This window comes from Urocitellus parryii, chromosome 10, assembly GCF_045843805.1.
Source record: "Urocitellus parryii isolate mUroPar1 chromosome 10, mUroPar1.hap1, whole genome shotgun sequence".
NCBI classification, from domain to species: domain Eukaryota; kingdom Metazoa; phylum Chordata; class Mammalia; order Rodentia; family Sciuridae; genus Urocitellus; species Urocitellus parryii.
The window spans coordinates 99448879-99470924 of NC_135540.1; the positions used below are offsets into that span (position 1 = coordinate 99448879).

Genomic DNA, 22046 nt, shown 5'->3' on the forward strand with positions numbered 1-22046 from the left:
GCATACAATACTATTCCTAGGATATTATCTTTCTCTAAGGAATGTAAACCTTTAGAGATCAGAGACAGTCTTTGATCTTTTGTTGTTTTACAGCAGGACAGTCTAATAAATGTTATTCTTGTTTTATCCAGTCTATCTTTTCTCCTACTGTTTCCCAACGTGAAGCTTCCAGTCAAGGCAGGCTGGCTGCTCACTTCACTTCACATGAGACACACTCCTCCTTGCTTCTGAGCCCACCTTCTGTGCTCACACCATTTTCAATCTTTTTGTAGTGGCTTTCTTTTCTGTCATCTTCTCCCCAAACTCTGTTCATTCCTCAGAGCCCAGCTTAAATCCTCTGACCTCTTTCCTATTGTTGAACTTCTGTAGTACATACAGTGGTCTCCCCTTGTTCTCTGGGGATATTCTCTAAGAGCCCCAGTGAATGCCTGAAACAGAAGATAGTACCAAACACTATATACATGGATATAGGTTTTTTTTTTTTTTTTTTTTTTTTTTACTATGCATACCTATAATGAAGTTTATTTTATAAATTAGGCATAAGAGATTAACAACAGCAGCCACTAATAAAAGAGAATTAATATAACAATATACTGTAATAAAAGTTTAAAAAGGTGAAATCGTTTCTCTCTTAACTGCCATGAAAACAGAGGTTAAACGGGCCTAAGGGATGATTTACATCCTACCTGGTCCAAAGCTGGACGAGGAGGTGTAAGATTTCCTCATGCTACTCAAAAACGACAATTTAAAACTTAGGAATTATTTTTTTTCCTGTAATTTAACAATAATATTTTCAGATTGTGATTGTCTACAGACTATGAAACCATGGAACGTAGAACTAGATTAGGGTCAGCCCTGTAATTCTTGACTGAAAAATTTAGAGTGTTATGACCCTTTAATCACTTCATATATAGAAATCATGTTTTGCCAATAGGGTAAGTTCTTTGAGTAAAGGGCATAGGTTTTCTTCTTTTAGGCTCATAGTGGACATCCAGTAAGTATTTATTAATTCTTTAATATGCTACCTAATGCACACAAGTTACTCTTAGGAAGTAATTATACAGTGGGACATTCTGATTAGAAAAACTGTGTTGCAGAAGGAATTTGAGCAGAGAATTGGATAGAAACAAAGCTTACATTAATGGTAGCAAATGACATGATTAACACCTTTTCTGACAGCCTTGCAGCTTGAATTTGATAAAGGAAAGTAATTTCTCTAAAGAACCAAAAGCTAAATTGAATGATTGAATTTAACTCCATAGTATAAGGCTGTGTTAGTAGATTTTTTAAAAGATGACATTTGGGTGTATTTTAAGTGCAATACATCAATCTGCCATTGAGCTAATGAACTTCAAGTTAAAAATCATTGAGGAGTTTGGTATAGATGACTCCTTCATGTATCCTTGGGGAGCTAAGATGTGTAGGTAATTGAATGAAAATCTATCTTGACTGACCCCAATGACAACAATGTCCAACTCACATTACAAATCACCTGGAGTCTTTAATGGACTATTTTTTAATTGCTTCGAAAGTATTAATGGTGACTACAGGTGAACCGTGTTTCTTATTTATCTATTCCTCATCAATAGAATAAATTCCTAGTTTTTTGTTTTTTTAATCTCTGGTAGTTTACCATTAACTTTAGTAACTCTATTTTAAATTTTATCAAGGGGGAAAAAGCATATTTGATTTTCTTTCACTTTGTGTAATTTCTCTGTCTTTATGAATACCTTGAGATTATGGGATCAAATTAGTTCAGCCATAAAATGTGGGAATAAATGAGAAATCAGTGACTGTAAACTAATAAAAAATAAAATAAAATAGAGAAACACCTTTTCCTATGAGTTCTAGTAGGCTTGCATCCAAATTCACAGCTCAGTTTAAAATATGACTTTCTGTTTTTCTGAAGGGAAACATAAACGTTTAGAGACTATTACACAAATAATACATTATGAAAGAGTCATAAAATGAGTACGTTTTTTGAGAAATGGTGGAAAAGCTTGTATCTGAACAGCACCAAAATATGTAGAAATATTAATAAAAACACTGAACCAAAAGCTGGAAGTTTGAAGTTAATGCTTGACCAAATTTGGTCCTGGAGCCCATCATCAGAATCACTTGTAGGCTTTTGAAATGCGGTTTCCTCTGCCACACTCCAGATCCACTGTATCAGAGTTCTAAAGGTGAATCACAGTGAACCATGCTGTAAGACTGTACCTTAGATGATTCTTACAGCAGCAAAAATTAGAAGACTACTAAAAATCCACTTAATTATTGACTTTTGGGGATATGCCTAGAAAAGCAAACATTAATCTATTAACAGTGTTAAATTCATACTACAATGTTGAAAGGTGATCAACTCTTACCTTGCAATGACAGATTTTTGTATAGCTTTTCCCCCCGAATCTGGCATTCTTTAGTAATAAAGAAAATACGTGCAATTTGATGGTTTCTGGTATTGAGTTATGTTCTGTCTGTTAATTCCTCCCTCCCTATCTTTTGCTTGAGAAGGGTGTGTTGGGGAAATGTGATGCTACAGAGAGGCATCTGGGTGTGAGCTGTCAATTCTAGGAGGATGGATGATATCTGAGAGAGTCATGGTGAGCCAGGATGGAGTGAGCTTCTTAGTTAAAAATCCTCAATGATTGTCCAAGAATAAAACTATAGAGACCAAGTTCCAAAGCTGAGTTAAAGGGTTGAACGTGAGATAATAGATGTAAAGTAGGTCAGGGAGAAAGAATTCAGAGGAACAGAATTAAAATGAGGAGAATCAACATTGGATACTCCTTTTTAGAGGCAAACAATTTCATGTACAAGGAAGTCCAGCTAACTTAAAATTTATGTGTTGAAATGATTAAGCGTCTGAGACAGTATGAAGTCTCTTAATATTTTTCATGATTCAATTTCCTAAATTACAACACAAAAATAATATTTAATTCATTCACATTTTACAAAGAGGCCTGTGCTGCTTACTTTAGTCTGAATACTATGAATTTGCCACTGGAAGTGTACATTTATGGACTATAAAACTTTCTGAATAAAATCTAGTCTGTTGACAAGAGAGGCAAAAACAATAAAACACACAAAAATTACCATTAAAAATATGGAACTGGGCTGGGGTTGTAGCTTAGTGATAGAACACTTGCTTAGCATATGTGAGACACTGGGTTTGATTCTAGCACAGCATACAAATAAAGGTCCACTGATATCTAAATAATTATTTAAAAGAAGAATGTGGAATCATCTTGATATATCCTGAAACACAATCTAAATAGCTAAATTTAATTCCTCTAGGAAAAAATTCTCTGGGGCGAAAAATACAGACAAGATGGAAGTCTTGAACTTTCTATTTTTCTCCCTATCTGTGCCTCTGAATGTAGGTGTTGTTGATGGGAAGGAGGTTGTTGATTCAGAACAAGAAGTTTTGTGATTTATATGCATCTAGCAACTTCTGCGACTTCCATTCCTACTCAGCTTTGTCTTTCACCAATTTTATGTGAAGGAGAGGTCTTGATTAGTTCCTGAACTCACAATAAACATCAGAAATGCATTTAGAATTTGGAACCAGCTGGGCACAGCGATGCAAGCCTGTAATCCCAGCAGCTTGGTAGGCTGAGGCAGGAGGATCAAGAGTTCAAAGCCAGCCTCAGCAAAAATGAGGCACCAAGCAACTCAGTAGGACCCTGTCTCTAAGTAAAATACAAAATAGGGCTGGGGATGTGGCTTAGTGGTTAAGTGCCCCTGAGTTCAATCCCTGGTACCCCTCCTCCCCAAAAGAATTAAAACTATAAGTAGTTCTGATGTTTTTCACTTAGGAGTTGATATGCTGAAAATAAATTTCTTGGATCTACATGTGAACTCTATATAGATCATCCATACAGCATCATTAGTTAGCTGAATTCTGTCTTCAGGTATTGCTAAGTATTAATTTTCTTGAGGAGTTATTTATCCTGAACCTAAAATGACTATAATATTTTGACTCTCTTTTGGTATCTGGCATATCTTAAGAAGCTCTATGTTTTTCTCATACTTTCCATACTTATTGGATATATTCTGAAGACCCTACAGCCTGACACTAGACACTAACAGACCTCATTTCAATTCTTGTCTGCTTCTGTGAACCTTTGATCTGTGTCCTTATTTGCTTGCTTAGTAATTTGCCTGTTTAGTTTGGTGACTGCTGAAACAAACCACAGTGTCTTTGGACACTATTCTTTGGACAATGAGCTCCTTCTTTAGAGTCCTATGTTTAGGGAATGTCAGTTGTTTTCAACTGTATTTGTTATGGTCCTATTTTTCTCCTTTTATCCACTGGCCAGGCTACTTGGTCATTACATTTTTTCCTAGACAGAACTCATTTAGCATCTGATGTTTTTAGAGACAATTATTAGTGTATTTTCCAGAGGTACTGTGCCTAAAGCATCAGGTTGTATGGAATGTACATGCTTTGAATCAGAAACACTGGTGGATTTATCTCCTTTAAGAAGTCCCCAGGGATTAGCAACCTCCAATCATTAGTGAAATGAGATTGATTTTTCTATATGCATATATGGAAAGACAAAGCTTCCCTTGGGGAAACTACCCACAAGAAGGTATCTTTTCCAGCAGAACAGATCTAGTACTTAGGAGCAATGAAAGACCTTGTGACAGTGGTTGTTCCCATTTTTTGAAAGACTGATGCAAACCTGTATATACCCTCTTTCTGAGCAGATTTTGCCTTGTTGTGCTGTATCTCTTGGGAACATGATGTTTTATGCTCCACTCATTCCCTACTCTGCATTTCTCAATACACACCTGGAGCATAAGAAAGCAAGCTGTGAATACAATTTGTACAACTCTTTTATAATATTCCATTAGCATTGTTGTAATGCTATTCTTCTTGGATACAAACATAGCAACAGCATTCCTACTCTTTGTCTACCTACACTTTGACTGACAATCTCATGCTTTTACTAAAGGAATCCCAATAAGCTTACATAGTCTTACATATTCAGGTTGAAACAATACCATTGATAGCACCTCTTATTTATGAAACCAATTATATTCTCATGTGCATTGCTTTGCATTTTTGCATAGAACTTCTCATTATTACCTTGTAAGAATTTGTGTGAACTCTATTTTCATTCCCCCCTCTCTTTTTAAAACTTAAAAAAAAATCCATTTGCACTGCTGTGTGTGAACAATCTTCTCCTTACTTTTATCATAATAAGGCATTTGCAGATAACTTCTTTGACCCTACACCTTCCTTCTCTTAATTTCCTTTTTATAACACAAGTTAACCTGTTTTTTTAGTCTGTCTCCTTTTCTTTGGGCGTGTTTCATAGTGTTTCAACAGGCAACCTGGAATAATGTTGTTTAAGTGCTTTATATGTTTGGGTCTTCTAGATTGTGAAGCACATTAATTTTATTTTACAAATAGACAAAAAATGAACCTCATAGAATTTAAGTGACTTCCTATGGCCAAATAATTAGCAAATTATAAAATCAGATCTGGAAAGGGGTCTTCAGATTTCAAGACCAATTTTCTTTGAATGAGGCTATGCAATGACAGACTGCTATTGTCTCTTCTACTTGTTTATTGGTGGGAGAGCAAAGACATGAGTGCATAAGTGTTCGTTAACTTTTTGTGTAGTCATTTTATATAACTGCTGGATTCATTGAGGAGGGGTAGCAAAAACTCAAACTGTAATCCATAACTGTCTTCAATTCCATCATTATTCTTCTATGCTAAGGTCTTGATCTAATTAAGTTGTCATCACCCAGTTAAAGTATGGTTAGAGGGCATTTTATGAAGTTTAGTTAAAGAGGAGAGAAAATGAGGAATTAATTATCTGACACAACAGTATCACAGATTTCTTTGTTGACATGTAATTTTAAAGTTAAACCATTTCTAGAAAAGAGCAAGAGATTTTAGTGTGAAGTGAAGAGGATTCCACTGGGGGAAAATATCTTTACATATAAGCCTAGAATTTAAACATCTGAATAATAGTGTAAAATTTAACATTCGGTCTCTTTTTGAACTCTATTTTTTTTTACAGAGAGGAGAACAATTTGAAAAATTAGGATACTATTATCATCAATTTCTTTATTATATACATGATTAGGATTAAATATAGATTTAAGCATTCAGCTAACAATGAAATTTCAGTTTTGCTGGACTGAAAAAAAAATTTAATTTTGCTGAAAATGTATTTTAACCAATTAACTAAGTATAAAGTTGAACGTAAATATAGATGTATGTTGTTCATTAAATCAAAAATTTCTATGGAACTAAATTGTGGACTGGGTTTAGTTATGGAGAGATTTTAGTCTTTTCTCTCCTTATGTTTAGTGACCTGCTAGTGGATCAAATTAAAAATATAAACATGGTATTATCACTGTTGATTATTAGTAAAATTGCTTTTTCCCTCAAGTTGAAAACCTTAGAGAAATAATCTAATCTTCCTGTTCTTGAGATGTGGTAGCAATTTTGTCACTCATCAACTTGACCTTAATATAGGTATAAATTTCTTGGCTCATTGTTGGGTTATGTTCTAGAAAACTCATTATAACTTGAAAATATGATTGAATCAAGATGGATTTAATTGACCTAACTTATTGAACATCATAGTTTAGCCTAGCTTTACTTCATATATTCTCATAACACTTACATTATTGTATAGCATGGCAAAAATAATCTAACATGAAGCTCATTCTATAATAAAATGTTAAATATTTCATGTGAAAACACAGATGAGTGTTTGTAGATATAAAAGGATTCAAAACACAAAACACAATATTCAAAAGATGCTAGTAACACGGTACAGTGTAGTGAATTGTTTTTTACCCAAGTGATGGCATGGCTAAATGGCAGCTATGGCTCACTGCCATTACCTGGTATTGGAAGAAAATATACCCTGCTTTGTTAGCCCCAAGAAAAAGTCCAAAAACTGAAATTTGTTTCTACTGAACATGTATGACTTTCATACCATTGAAAGTCAAAATATCACAAGTGAAACCATCACGAATTGGGGATTTTTTCTTTCTTTCTTCAATTGCTATTAAATTTATTTTTTCACATCACCTTGACTACCTATAATTTCCATTTATTCTCTAATTACTATAATTTGAATCACAGTAATAACTTTATAACTGATCTCTCTGCTTCCAGGCTCTGGTCTTCTAACTTATCTTTCATATTATTGTTAGTTTAACCATGCTAATGTATTTCTTTCATGTCAGTTAAAATGTCCAGTAAGTTATAATGAGTTTAGGTGTCTATAAACATCTAGATGGCAACACTGAAAAGTTGACTGTGATATTCTGGAGAATAACTGAAGCTAGTGGAGAGATAACTGAAGGTTACAGATAGAGAAGAGGATCAATATATATCAAAGAGAAGAAAGTGCAAGAATAGGAACAAGCAAATTAATCAGTGAAGCTAACTTTACCATGATTTGAAAAATTTTTACTATGATACAATTTTTACTGTGAGAAATATTTTGTATGTTTTGGTTAGGTATACATTCAAAGGTACAATAATCTACAAATATGCATACTCACTGCACACACACATACACAAATGTGTTGACTAACAATGCAAAATATAGCTAGTGTAATGCATTTTACATTTAAAAGTCTATTCTATGTCATAAAGAAAAAAACAAATTCCTAATGGGGGAGGCTATGCATATGTTGGAGGAAGGGGGATATGGGAAAGCTCTCTATCTTCTGCTTCTCTGCTGTGAACCTAAAACTGTTCTAAAAAACAATGTCTATTAAAGTTGGAAACAAATAAAACAACCAACAACAACAACAAAAAAAAACCAAAACTCTTGAATGTCTGGTAGTGATTCATTCATGGCTACCAGGAAGCCTTGACCTGGCTTTTGGAAAATATTTCTACATAGAAAAGTAGTAAGGTTGTGCTATTAAGACCTGGAAGGGGTTGTAAAGCATGATTAATCAAATACAGCAGAGAGATAAGATGATGATTAAAGGCCTTGCTTGGATTTAATAACCAAAAAGTGATAAATATGAGGTTATTATTGCTGTGCTGATTCTAGTGACCATGAGTGGGATAAAACTAGACTGCTAAGGACAAAGGAATGATGAAGACAAAAAGATAATCTTTCTAAAAGCCCGCTTTACAGAATTGTAAACTGATTCATAAAGGATAAGAAATTTACCCAAATTTGCATAGCTCATGGTGACAGAACCAGGATTGAAACCTATTCTTATCATGCTCTAAATCTACAGTTTCCCCATCACGTAACAAGAGGGCATAGCTGTTGAAACCTCTGTTGGGATTGATGCTATGCCTCATATCCTGTTTCCCATTACCTTTTCTGTGTTCCTCTAGCTACATCCTTCATTTGAACATCTATTGAATGGTATTTCTTGTATTTACAACCTAGTTTTCAAATATAGTTGGCCCTCAGTATCCACTGGTTTCACATCCGCAATTCAATCAACTGCCAATCAAAAATAATTTTTAAAAATTGCATCTGTACTGAACATATACAGACTTTTATCTTGCCATTACCCCCGCACAATACAGTGTAACAACTATTTACATAGCATTTACATCATATTAAGTATTATAAGTAATCTTACGATGACGACAAAGTATACAGGAATATAAACTTAGGCTATTAGCAAATATTATGTTATTTTAAAGGGACTTGAACATCTACAGATTTTGGTAACTGCAGGTTATCAGGGAACCAATCTTTCTAGAGAAATTTTACAGAAGTCTGTAATGCTTGTTATTCTAATTATATTATGTATCTTATCTGTATCACTAGGCTTTTCACTTTGTATTTCAGTGGAATATAGTGTTCTATTATTTTGTTGATGATTAGGGTCAGGGTTATTATAATCCCTGTTATTTTGGATCTGAAATATTTCCCAAAGGTCATGTGCTAAAAGCTTGGTTGCCGGCTTGTGTTGTTATTGGGAGGTGGTGTAAACTTTAGGAGGTAGGCAATGTTAGAGGAAGTAGGTCACTGGGCCAGTCCTCTGAAGACTGTATTTTATCCCTATCCCCTTTCTTTCTTTCTCTCTTTTAATCTCTTTTAGTTTCTGGCCACTATGAGTGAGCAGCTTTGCCCCCCTCCTTCTTCACCATAATATTCTCTGACTTATCATGGTCCCATAGTACCAAGTTGCTATGGACTGACTCTGGAAGCCTGAGCCAACATAAATCTTTCCCACTTTAAATTATTTTTTTTCAAAGGTATTTTGTTACAGTTACTGAAGCTGAGTAATACACTCCCCCACAGCACTTAGCATAACACCTTGTACTCACTGTTCAATAATCCTTTCTTTCTCTCTGACCACTTGTGCCCTTTCCTTCTGCTATTCCCTGGCTTCCAGTTATACCCAACACAAATGATTTTGGAGGCCTGAAAATCCAGCTGAACAGGTGTTCAATGATTACCTGATGGACAAGAGCTATAAAGGGTGGTGCAAACACAGGCAGATGGGGCAGTACGTGAAGCAGGCTTGCTGGCACTGACATAATCACATCATGTCTTTTTTTTTTTTTTGAGGGGGGAGAGAGAGAGAGAGAGAGAGAGAGAGAGAGAGAGAGAGAGAGAGAGAGAGAGAGAGAATTTTTAATATTTATTTTTTAGTTTTCGGCGGACACAACATCTTTGTTTTGCATGTGGGCTGAGGATCGAACCCGGGCCGCAGGCATGCCAGGCGAGCGCGCTACCTCTTGAGCCACATCCCGAGCCACATTCCCAGCCCATCACATCATGTCTTATGAGAAAGAAAAGGCCAACCTGGCAGGAGTGAAGAAAGCTTTGGTCAAGTATAGCTCTGCCAATGTAGAAGATGCCATAGAAACTGGTGCTTTGGATAGTAATAGTTAAACACCAATCTCACTGGATATGATAAAAAGGAGGAAAGTGAAGAGGCAAAGGAGAGAATGTCTGGCACAGTGAGAGTCAAAGAAAGACAAAAACCTGTGCTTGTTGCTAAGTCTTACTTATCTTTGGATAATGAGACAGATATGGCAAAATTAAAGGAGTGTATGAGAATCATTTATGCAGACAGCTTGGTCTGGGTATCCTGTATTCTAGTTCTGGTGGGATATGAAATTAAGATATTTTAAGTACAGAGTATAGTAGAAGATGATGAAGTCAGCACAGACACACTACAGGAGCAGGTCACTGCTCTTGAGGAATATATGCAGTTCATGGACATGGCTGCCTTCAATAATATCTAAATTCCAACCTGGATCTTTGCCCTTAAATAAAAGCTTGAAAAATAAAAGTTAAAAAAAAACAACACTCAACAAACATTTGTTGTCTAAACAAAAGCACTAGATACTTCTTAGTCTTTGAAAAGAGAGTTGCTTTAGGAATTCATGTCAACTGCTTATCTCAGAGTGATTGACACGTGCTATACAGTTAATAATTAATATTAACCTTTTCACTGTTCATTCTATTTTTGTCAAAACTTAATAGGCATGTAGTTTTTTTAAATATTTTTTTCTAAGTGGCATGATCTTTATCTTTTCTGCTTTTTCCCCCCACAAAGTACCTCTAAGTCAAGTTGGCTAATTAGAAGAAATATTTTTTTCTTTTAATGACCAAATGACACCCTGTGCTTCATTATACTTGACCTTCTTTTGTACCTTCACTATTATTTCCTACCAGATTGGAGCAAGTCTGTCTAAGAACTAAAGGACTCTGCAAATGCATCATAAATATCCTGATGATTACAGCAATTTTTTTCATTTTGTAGGTGTGAAAATCTAGTGATAATTGGTTATATTAAAACTGCATTTTTTATTTGTGGTTTAGAGTTGTGTTTCATTTTAGTTAGTGTTTTTATAGGAGCTGCAAAATTTTATAGACTAAATATACATCTTGAAGCTTGAAGTTCCAAATTTAATTTGTCTGTAATTAAAAACTTTCTTGTTTTATGAATTTTTTAATCTAGCCTTATGAAGCCAAGTCAGGTTTAATGTGGTTTCTTAAGCAAAGATTCTTTGCATCTTTTACATTCTTAACATTATTCTGAAGAAACCCCTTCTTTCTTAAAGTACAAGAAGGAAATATTGGGAAACCATATTTCTCCTGAGCAGCAATATCTGAGGAATAAAGGTATTGGTTGACTATAAAATAATTCTTTTTCAGGAATTTTAAATTCTGTTCATAATGCATATATTATCCTTCTTTGAATAAAAAGAGGAAAAAGGCAGTTTAGTGCTTACTCTGTCATTTAGAATGCTAGGTACTTCTATCATAAGTGTACCTTTGAAAAATCAATAGTTTTTTCAATAGTTAGTATATATTATACAAAATTCTAAATCTAATTAAATTTTGTGAAAATTATCTTCTTTTACCCACATTCTTTCAGATACTTTTGTTTTCTTGGAATCAATACTTCTTTTTTTCCTTGTATATTTTTTCAGGAATATCTGTATAAGCATTAAGTTTGAAATCAGATCTTTTATTAGTACAAAATATTTACTCTTGTTAGTTGTAAAGAGTACAAAGCTTTAGGCAAAAAAGGGTTAATGTGATTATCTCAAATATTTGTCTCTTTGGGGTTGTGTATCTTTTATATCCTGCAAATCATAGGGTAGTAGAAAGCTCATGGTCTTTGGTATGCTATAGGGATGGAATTTGGAAAGCTAATCCTTGAACATTAGTTGAATTCTTAGAACTTAAGTTTGCTTATTTGGAATTCAACTGCATAAAATTACACACTGCAGGGCAGAAGGAGTATCATTATGTCAGGCTACCCTGTGTATGGTCCATGGTTTATTACTTCTTTGTCACTTGGAAAATTATTTAAATATCTCTGTGTGCTACATTCTTTATCAATATCATGGGGGATATTAATACTAATTTTATGGATATATTGAAAAATAAATGACAAATTACATGTGCTAGCTGTTAGTATCAAATACTATTTAGTAATTTGTATTAGTGGGGTTGATTAAATAAATTAGATACTATCTGCAAAATACTTGGATACATACCCTATTTAGCAGTAACATGTTGTTTTATAAATCAAAACAGTACACTGAGGAATAAACTGGATATATAATTTTTGTATGTGAAGTTAAAATAATAGAAATTTGATTTAATCAAAAGCTTAGGGTTGGGGCTGGGGTTGTGGCTCAGCGGTAAAGTGCTCACCCTAGCACGTGCAAGGCTCTGAGTTCGATCCTCAGCACCACATATAAATAAATAACATAAAGGTATTGTGTCCAACTACAACTAAAAATAAATAAATAAATAAATAAATAAATATTGAATAAAAAATAAATAAATATTTTAAAAAAGATCACAGTTGAACATTCTTTTTTTTTCAGTGATCCATGAGAATGGTGGTTACAACATATTAGATTTGTGTGTGTGTGTGTGTGGGGGGGTGTGTGCATGTAAGGCAAGCACTCTACCAACTGAGCTATATCCCTGGATCAACATATTAGAATTTAATGGGTTCATTTTATTTATGTATGCAAAATATTTTTCTTTGTTCCATGCTAAGGAATAAGGAAGGTTGGAGAAAGGAGAATGGTATCTTCATGGATTATAGAATAAAATATATAGTCAATTTTTATATAAAAGGGAAAAAATGATAGCTGCTCTTAGAGAAAAAAAAAGTATTTTATATAAGGAATACTCTTAATAAGCAACTAGGTGGGGAAAAGGAAGTCAAAACTGGAGGTTTTTGAGGTTTAGTAGAGAAAAAGTTATAAAGTACATTCAATAAAACTTGAGGGAAAAACAACATGACCAGATTCTGTATCTACTAAAGAAAAGATAAATCGACATTTTTTTGAAAAACAGCTGATTTTATATATTTTTTATTTATATAGCATGGATTTTCAGTCTTCAGTAAAATCTCTTGCATAAAATTATTTTGGCAGTTATACAGGAAAACAGCTAAATTCTACTTGTCTGTGTTATTTTAAGAGTGGGCAGTGAAATGAAGTTATCATTCAAGTGCACACATGAGAACTACCCTCTATCCTTACTGTTCATTCAAATTTTGGGTTTCATAACCATTGGACTGGAATTTTCATTTGTTATCCTGATTTTAACAAGCAAGGAGGTCCAAGTTAATACCTGGGTTATAGACTGTGAGAAAGTGCTTCTTGACAAACATATTATGAGTTTTCTTTCTGTGCCAAAACAAGTTGTCCTATATTAAGGGGCTTATAATAATACACATTTATTATCTATAGGTCAGAAATCTCACAGACTAAAACCAAGGAATTGTTAGTGTTATGATCTTCTCTGGAGGCTCCTGTGGAATCTGTTTCCTTTCCTTTCCCAGCTTCTAGACGCCAACTGAATATGTTTGCCCTCATCCAATGTTTTCAAAGCCAGCAATAGTGAATAGAAACCATTTCACATCTCAGTTTTCCACCCCCTTTCCATACTTGGGATTATTGCTGTTTATAGCAGGGAAAAGTTCTCAGCTTTTAAGGGTGCATAATCTCCCTTCTCAAGATCCTTAAACTTGGTCTCTTCTGCAAAGCCTCTTTTGCCATATAAATCAACATAATCACATGTTTTAGAGAATAGAATGGGGAAGAACCTGGGAAGAACCTATCACATGTACAAAAGTTAAAAATATAGAGAAGGAGGGTGTTAGTTATCTTGATGGGGGTATTAGGTATCCACCAAAAGCTCATGTGTGAGACAATGCAAGAAAGTTTAGAGCTGAAATGATTGGGTTGAGAGCCTTAATCCAATCAGTGAATTAATCCCCTGATAGGGATTAACTGAGTGGTAACTATGGTAAATTAGAAGGAGGAAAGTACACCAGGAGGATGAAGTTATCAACTTTTTAATATCCATTTGATAGAACAACTAACATTTCCAATCTGTTAGATGCAGGTAGGGTTTGGCTGGAAGAAGTGGGGCACTGGGATTGTGCCTTTGGAGTATGTATTTTGTGAACTGAGCTTAGTCTTTTTCTGCTTCTTGGTGGCCATTTCCTGAGCCTCTATCCTCCACCTTACACTTCCACCATGATGTTCTGCTTCATTTTAGGCCCAGAACAATGGAGTCATCTATCTATTGACTGAGACCTCTGAAATTATGAACCCTAAAATAAACACTTTCCCCTCTAATTGTTCTTGTCAGATCTTTTGGACACAGCAGTGCAGAAGCTGACTAAAACAGATTGCAATACATAATTCGGTATTATTTATTAAATCAAGCAGAACATTAGCATTTATTTTAGTAATACTTCAAAACCTTAAGTATAAAAACAAGAACTATTACTCTGTTGATGACGATAGGTTAACAGCAAACACATTAAAGTCTGTTTTCTCAACTCTCAAGAAATGCTGCACTTCCCTCTGCTCCAGCTACCACTGTTGTTTTGATGCACATTCCCAAGAAGAAACAGAAGAATGATTCTGAGGGCTTCCCTCTCTTGCTTGTGGAGCTGAAACAGATGTACACACTCAGTGAAATGAATTACAGTCTCATATGCTGTTTCCCATGGAGGTGTTTTTACAAGTGGTGACTAGGTGCTAAAACACTATTCATATTGCACTTTAAGTTCTAGGTAAAATACTTTTATGTGGTTTTGCTTGCCTAGGGGCAGACTACACAGGAGAAAATGTGCTCCACTTTCTTCATAACTGTATTACAAACACACACAACGCTTGTTGTCAGCTAACAATAGTTGATGTTTATAATCCACTATTGAGTGCACATAATAGCAATCAGTGGGGTACTGGGAATAACCCTTGATTAGGAGAAAAGTACTCTGAGTTCCAGCTGTACCACTGAATAGCTGGGGAAAGGAACAAACTAGATGATTCCCTTCTGGTTGGGATATTCTATGCCTTTATTTAATTTCTTTAGTAGTAGATATCAGAGGCAGCTTGTAACTCCATTCTGCAGTGAAAGCCTCATAAAAGCTGCTGTTGTAAAGTGGTCTGTTTTCAAGATGATTGCTAGGCTGAAATTTCTCAATAGATCACTTTTTATCACTTCTGTCTTCTTAATACCACTATCTACAAGATCTCCTTAATACCACCATCTACAGAGAGCAAGGCCCTGTAAATTAGAAAGAAGAAAGTACATCAGGAGGAGGAAGTTAGCAACTTTTTAATAGCCATGTGGTAGAACAACTAACATTTCCAATCAGTAGATGCAATGGGTGGACAATGAGAAGTTTTAGGTTAACTTTGATGAGAGCTGTTTCAGTGAAGGGAACAGGGTGGTTTTAAAAGAATGACAAGAGTGGGATTGGAGACTGTTTGGAGAACACATCCAGGGGAATTTTATATCAAGGGAGTAGCAAATAGCAGTTGAAATGAGGTTAGGATATTTCTTTTTGAATGGGAGGAACAATAGCATGCCTATGTGCAGATGAAAATAATGCAATTGAGAAACTGAATTCTGGAGAGAAAGAAGAAAATTGCTGGAGTCGGGTGTATTTGAGCAGTTGACGGGGATGTGAACTAAGCACAAATGAGGGATTGACTTAAATTAGGAGCACAGAGCACAGATTTGGAGCAGCACTTTGATGCAGAAGGATAACATGAGTTATACAGGGAAGCTAAATGTTCTCAGTATCCACATTTGAAAAAGTAAAATAAACAGATGAATTAGTTTCTCATATGATTTCCTAATCAATAGATAAAAATATTATAATCTCAACATGCAATGGCATAAAATTATCACTGATTTTACATTCTTTCTTTTTTATCTAAACTTTAAAATCCTCAAGATTTTATATTTATAGTTCATTTTAATGGGAATCATTAAATTCTCATCAGAAATACTTGATGGGTATTTCTATTAAAACAATGGTACTGTTCAGAAGCGGATTTATATACCCTTGCATTCCAAACATACTTAAAATTTGTCAGTAAAAGAGTTGAGAATTTATTTCAAAATTAAATATATATATATATATATATATATATATATATATATATATATTAATTAAAACTTTTTGGATAGGCAGCTCTGTAGTTTCAGGCAGGATGTTAGGATAATGCTTGTAGATGTGGTGAGTAGAGCAGCTTGTGGGAATTCTTTCAGTTATCACAGTTTTCTTAGTAAGTATAGTGCAAAGCAACATCACCAGCTTTCATTTATTTTAGGTTGAACGTCTTAGTCCAGGTCACATCAGGAAATAGATTCTAACACAGATAGTTCAAGAACATTATTAATGTGGGGAAAGGGTTAAGAAGTCACAAAGGAAAGGAGCAACAGCAGAAAGCGATTTCTCTTCTTGGCATGAAGGAGAAAAGGGGAAGAGCTGCCCTCTGAAGCTGTGGCTTTGGAAGGATGCTCAAACCAGCAGAGCCATAGTCCACAGCAGGCAGGAGGCAGAAGAAACTATCATGCACCTCTTTCTTCTGCTTTTTGATGTCCTGCCAAAGACTCCCAAGGGCAAACTCTGGGAAGCCAAGCACCCCAGATGATGTATTTATGGAGGTCAATTCCCAGAAGGTGGAGCAGCAAAGAAGAGAGTAAAACATGAGTCTTGGGGTGGGGTCAAATGGAGACTCCAGGAATTTTATAGGAAAATTCATTTGAGGAGAAAGAAATGAAATGGTGAACATTATCTAGGCAAATGACAGAACAAATGAACTAGAAAAATATAAGACTATACCAATGTCTAAATATTTCTCTTCCTTTCAGCAAATAAGTATTAAGTGACTATAACACTGCACACTGTGTGTGCAGCTTTATTGATCTGGAATAGATTGATATAAAAGACAAAGTTCTTCATTCTCCCAGGGGTAGGCACAGGCAGCAAATGACTAAATAGACAAATGAAAGATAACCTTAGAGAGTAGTATGTTCTGTTTCAAGAATTATGGTATCTGAGAGAAGACTGGGACTACACCGACCAGGGTAGTCAGAGGGGACACCATTTCAAGAATTCTATTTGAAATTGTCTCTGAGTGATGAGAAGAAAGCATCCCATCCATATGATGATCTGGGGAAGAATATTCCTAATACATTAAGTGCAAAGGCCCAGGGGCAGGAAGTCTTTGATGTCTTTGGAGGAAAGAAATAAGGACAGTGTTGCTAGATGGTACTGAAGTAGGAGAAGCGCCTTACAAGATGAGATTGGGGAGGTGGGCTGGCACGGCATGTAAAGACGCTTTCATCTATGTGCATGCCATGGAAGGCTTAGCAAAAAAGTAATGTGAACTGACTTTTCAGAAATATTACTCTGGAAGCTATGTGAAAAATAGCCCATAGCAAAGCAAAAATAGAAGCAAGGGTACCAGCGAGAGGCTGCTGTAGGGAAAAAGGATGAAAGTGTCTTGAACAAGAGCGAAGCTGAGATAGCCAGACATTGTTAAGTTTGACATATATTTTTAGGTAGAGTTGTTAGGACTTTTGGGCCTTGCTTCCTTCCTTCCCTCCCTCACTGTCTATCATTTTCCTTCCTTCCACAAATTCCAAATGGCCCAGTGCTAGAACTGGTGATCTAAGATAATTCTGGTTAATGTTCTGACCACTCATGGCAGTGGTGGGAAGGTTGTATGATGAAGTGTGGACACAAAATCTAATAGGTAAATGAGAGGATGTCCCTTATGCTAAATCGACATTGTAAAGGGAATAATAATTCCATTTGGTTAGATATCTAGGAGTCACAGATTTGGAAACTTTTTTTTTTTTTTTTTTTTTTAGAAAAGATAGTGCTTAGGCTGGGCAGAGTGGTGCACACCTGGAATCCCAGATATTCAGGAGACTAAGGAAGGGGGATTACAAATTCAAGGCCTGGCTAGGCAACTTAGTGAGAACCTTTCTTAATAACAACAACAACAACAAAAAATGCTGGGGATGTAGCATCGTAGTAAAGTGCCTCTAGATTCAATCTTCAGTACAAAAAAAAAAAAAAAAAAGAAAAAAGAAAACAGAAAGTAGGAAAAGGGAAAAGGTAATGCTCCAATCTAATCTTAAAAGACGAGTAGGTGTTTGCTAGGCTTGCAAAGATGGGAAGAGCACTCTTGGCAGAAGAAGTGCATGTAAGCCAAGGCAGTGTGAAATATTCTGGCATTTTTGAGGAAGTGCCAGTCACACAGTGTTGTATGGTTTGAGGTTGGGAAGAGTGGGTGTGTGTTGGTACAAGGAAATGAGGAGCTAGATGAAAAATGAGGCTGAAAAGGTAGTGTAGGGCTGGGATGCTGAAGGTGTCCTGTGCTCTGATGAAGAGTTTGGATTTGTCCTTAGGCAAATGAGAGTCCTTCAAGGATTATGTAAATAATGAAGCTCTTGAACATGTTTGAGTTTTTAAAACTCACAATATAGTTGCATGAAAAGTGAATTAGAAAAGGGCAAAGATAGAGAAGAGCTTGAGGATTTTTAAAATTCATAACTTGATTTGTTTCTAAAATAATTGTTATTAAAAGCATTAATAATTCATCACAACTATTCACCAGAGATTATTTATCATTGTTCTCTCTATCACATGTTCACAAAATTCCAATTAAAAATCAAAGAAAGTAATTTTTGCTTCCATGTGTGCTATTGCTATATGGAAAATGTCCAAGTTCCCTTATGATTTTTAGGAAATTTGTGAACACATTTGGTACCTGTGGAACACACAGACAGTGTCCAAGTCCATTGTGATCCTGAAAGGAGAAATGATTTCTCCTTTTTATTTTCCCCTTTGTTATAGGCACTCTTTAAAGGTTAGGTAAACAAAACAGTGTCATAATGAAGTAGACATACATGTTCAGGTTCCTTTTAAATTAAGTCATATATTTATAGGCGATTTGAATCTGAATTTGAGGACAAATTCACCAAGTAGGAATGTTTAAAGTTATGACCTTTTCTTTACCTCCTTCTGTTTCTATTTCAATTTGGTTTCTTCTCTAAAATTTCCCATTTTCTTTCATCACTGTCACCAGACAGTTATGATATTCAGATGCTTTAGTGACGACTTTTATTTCTATTTGCATTCTCTGGTCAAATTTGAAATGGATGTCTGCCTTGCTGTGATTAGTATGGGAAGGAAGCAGCTGTGAGGAGGGAAGTGCTTGCAATGAGGATTTTTACTTTCTTTCTTTTCTTTCTTTCTTTTTTTTTTTTTTTGCTGTTGGTAGAAATTGTCCAAATAACAGGTGTCTATCATCATAAGTGTGAGAACATGTTATTTTTATCACTGTGAGGGCCAGAACCAGGTTGCAGGTACTCATCTGAGCTCATAGAGAAGTCAGCTGTCCTCAGAATCCCAGAGAGTCAATTTCTTCTATCAGACTTTTAATCAATTTCTTTAAACAGACTTGTGTTTTGCCCTTCAATTGCTCTCGTATGTAAAAATTCTGTACCTTAAACATTTTTATCGGTCTTTGCCACAAATCGTATAATATAAATATACCATTGGCTTTGAGATATAACAAAAGTTTCCCTTCAAAACAAAAACAGATGATTGGCATTTAACATCTACAATTATAAGTAACAGATGAGGTGGTTTCTGTCATTCTGGAAAAACAAAACAAACAAAACACAAGCATTCTGTCAGTATTCTCCCCGCCCAGCCCAGGGCTGGGTTGAAACACTTTTACATTTTCTAGATACATTTGAAGCCTTTTTATGCCAGAGTCTACAGACCCTCAGCAACATGCAAGATACTAAGCCTTTTCTTATTAATTATTTTAATATAAAGTGACTAATTATGTGGAATGGGAAATCCTAGCGCATGAATGCACAGAAAAGCACAGAGCTGTGCCCAAGCACGACTCAGCTTTGTACACTCAGAGTTCAGATGGCATAGCAAATTACTCTCCTTCCAATCATTTAGGTCATGAGAACCCACTTGCTGTGAGTACATAGCCTTTTAATTTAGCAGTGCAGCTTCTCTACCTAAAACAGCATGAGCCAAGCAAAGTATGACTATAAGAAAACACAATGTGCTGATTGCTATAGTCCCTTCAGCATGTTGTGCTGAGCCATAATATAAATGAGAAAGGGAATATAGACTACCAGATGCCATTGGGCAAGTACAGAGATGGATTTCAAGAGCAATGTAATGAGATTCCCAAATTATTGAAGAGAGACTGGATAGATGTATATTTTATAATTTCTGTTAGCTAATTCCAGGAGAAATTATGTTTTTCATTTTGACTTTAAATTACTTGCTGCCAATGGCACATTTTGTTCATCTTTATATAACCACCTTTATTCTTAGCAGTGCTGTGCTGTACTCATGGTAGGCATTCAATAAATGTTTTACTTGATTTGAAAGCATTATCCAAAAATTAATTCTCTGGTTAATTATATATCTTCTATTTTTAGTAGTTACAAAGAGCAGGAACTGCATTTTTTGTATTACCTGTAATCTTATCAAAGGGCTTTGTACATATTACACATGTAATAAATGTCTTTGAATTGAGTTTTATTATTTTAAAATTAAAGGAGATTTTATTTCCAATCAGGTAGTTTAATGAGTGAATTTAATATATCTTTATTATTTTTAATTTTTAATTATTAGTTTTGATTTTAAATTTCTTTCATAAATATAAAAAACTTTGCTGCTTTAATGGGACATAGTGTTAGACCAGTCTTTTCTGTCCCTTTCCTTTTATAGTCAATACAAAACAAATTGTGCTGTCTCTGCCACTAAAATAGCCTGAGGTTTTAACTGTGGTTTGTTCCAATAACTTTTCCCCCAACACACACCCTGATATCGACTGCTCACTCCACCTCCCTCTGTTATATTTTGGAAAAGATGGTCAATAAGATGATGCCTCATACATCAAAAGAAAGCGAGTGAGAAGTCAGTCCTTGTAAATGATTACCTTAGAGGGTTCCATCAAAGGCTGACCATTAGAAATATAGTGCCTTTGCCCCCCACCCCCCAATCTGTACTTCATGTATCAGCTGGAATCATCTTTTAAAAATAAAAATGGGGTAATTTCACGGTTGTACTTAACACTTTTTCAATAGCTTCAGTTTTTTTTTATTTTTATTGTTGGTTGTTCAAAACACTACATAGTTCTTGATATATCATATTTCACACTTTGATTCAAGTGGGTTATGAACTCCCATTTTTACCCCTTATACAGATTGCAGAATCACATTGGTTACACATCCATTGATTTACATATTGCCATACAAGTGTCTGTTGTATTCTACTGCCTTTCCTATCCTCTACTATCCCCCCTCCCCTCCCCTCTTCTCTCTCTACCCCCTCTACTGTAATTCATTTCTCCCTCTTGTATTATTTTTCCCTTTCCCCTCACTTCCTCTTGTATGTAATTTTGTATAACCCTGAGGGTCTCCTTCCATTTCCATGCAATTTCCCTTCTCTCTCCCTTTCCCTCCCACCTCTCATCCCTGTTTAATGTTAGTCTTCTTCTCATGCTCTTCTTCCCTACTCTGTTCTTAGTTACTCTCCTTATATCAAAGAAGACATTTGACATTTGTTTTTTAGGGCTTGGCTAGCTTCACTTAGCATAATGTGCTCTAATGCCATCCATTTCCCTCCAAATTTTATGATTTTGTCATTTTTTAATGCAGAGTAATACTCCATTGTGTATAAATGCCACATTTTTTTTTTTTATCCATTCGTCTATTGAAGGGCAGATATCTAGGTTGCTTCCACAGTCTTGCTATTGTGAATTGTGCTGCTATGAACATCGATGTAGCAGTGTCCCTGTAGTATGCTCTTTTTAGGTCTTTAGGGAATAGACCGAGAAGGGGAATAGCTGGGTCAAATGGTGGTTCCATTCCCAGATTTCCAAGAAATCTCCATACTGCTTTCCAAACTGGCCGCACCAATTTGTAGTCCCACCAACAATGTACAAGTGTACCCTTTTCCCCACATCCTCGCCAACACTTGTTGTTTGACTTCCTAATGGCTGCCAATCTTACTGGAGTGAGATGGTATCTTAGGGTGGTTTTGATTTGCATTTCTCTGACTGCTAGAGATGGTGAGCATTTTTTCATGTACTTGTTGATTGATTGTATGTCCTCCACTGAGAAGTGTCTGTTCAGGTCCTTGGCCCATTTGTTGATTGGGTTATTTGTTATTGTCTAATTTTTTGAGTTCTTTGTATACTCTGGATATTAGGGCTCTATCTGAAGTTTGAGGAG

At 35.3% G+C, this 22046-nt stretch overlaps 1 pseudogene; it reads left to right on the forward strand.

The window, feature by feature from the left end:
- Nucleotides 1–10216, forward strand: part of LOC144257195 (elongation factor 1-beta pseudogene) — a 38781-nt pseudogene extending 28565 nt beyond the window's left edge.
- Nucleotides 10217–22046: the final 11830 nt, after the last annotated feature.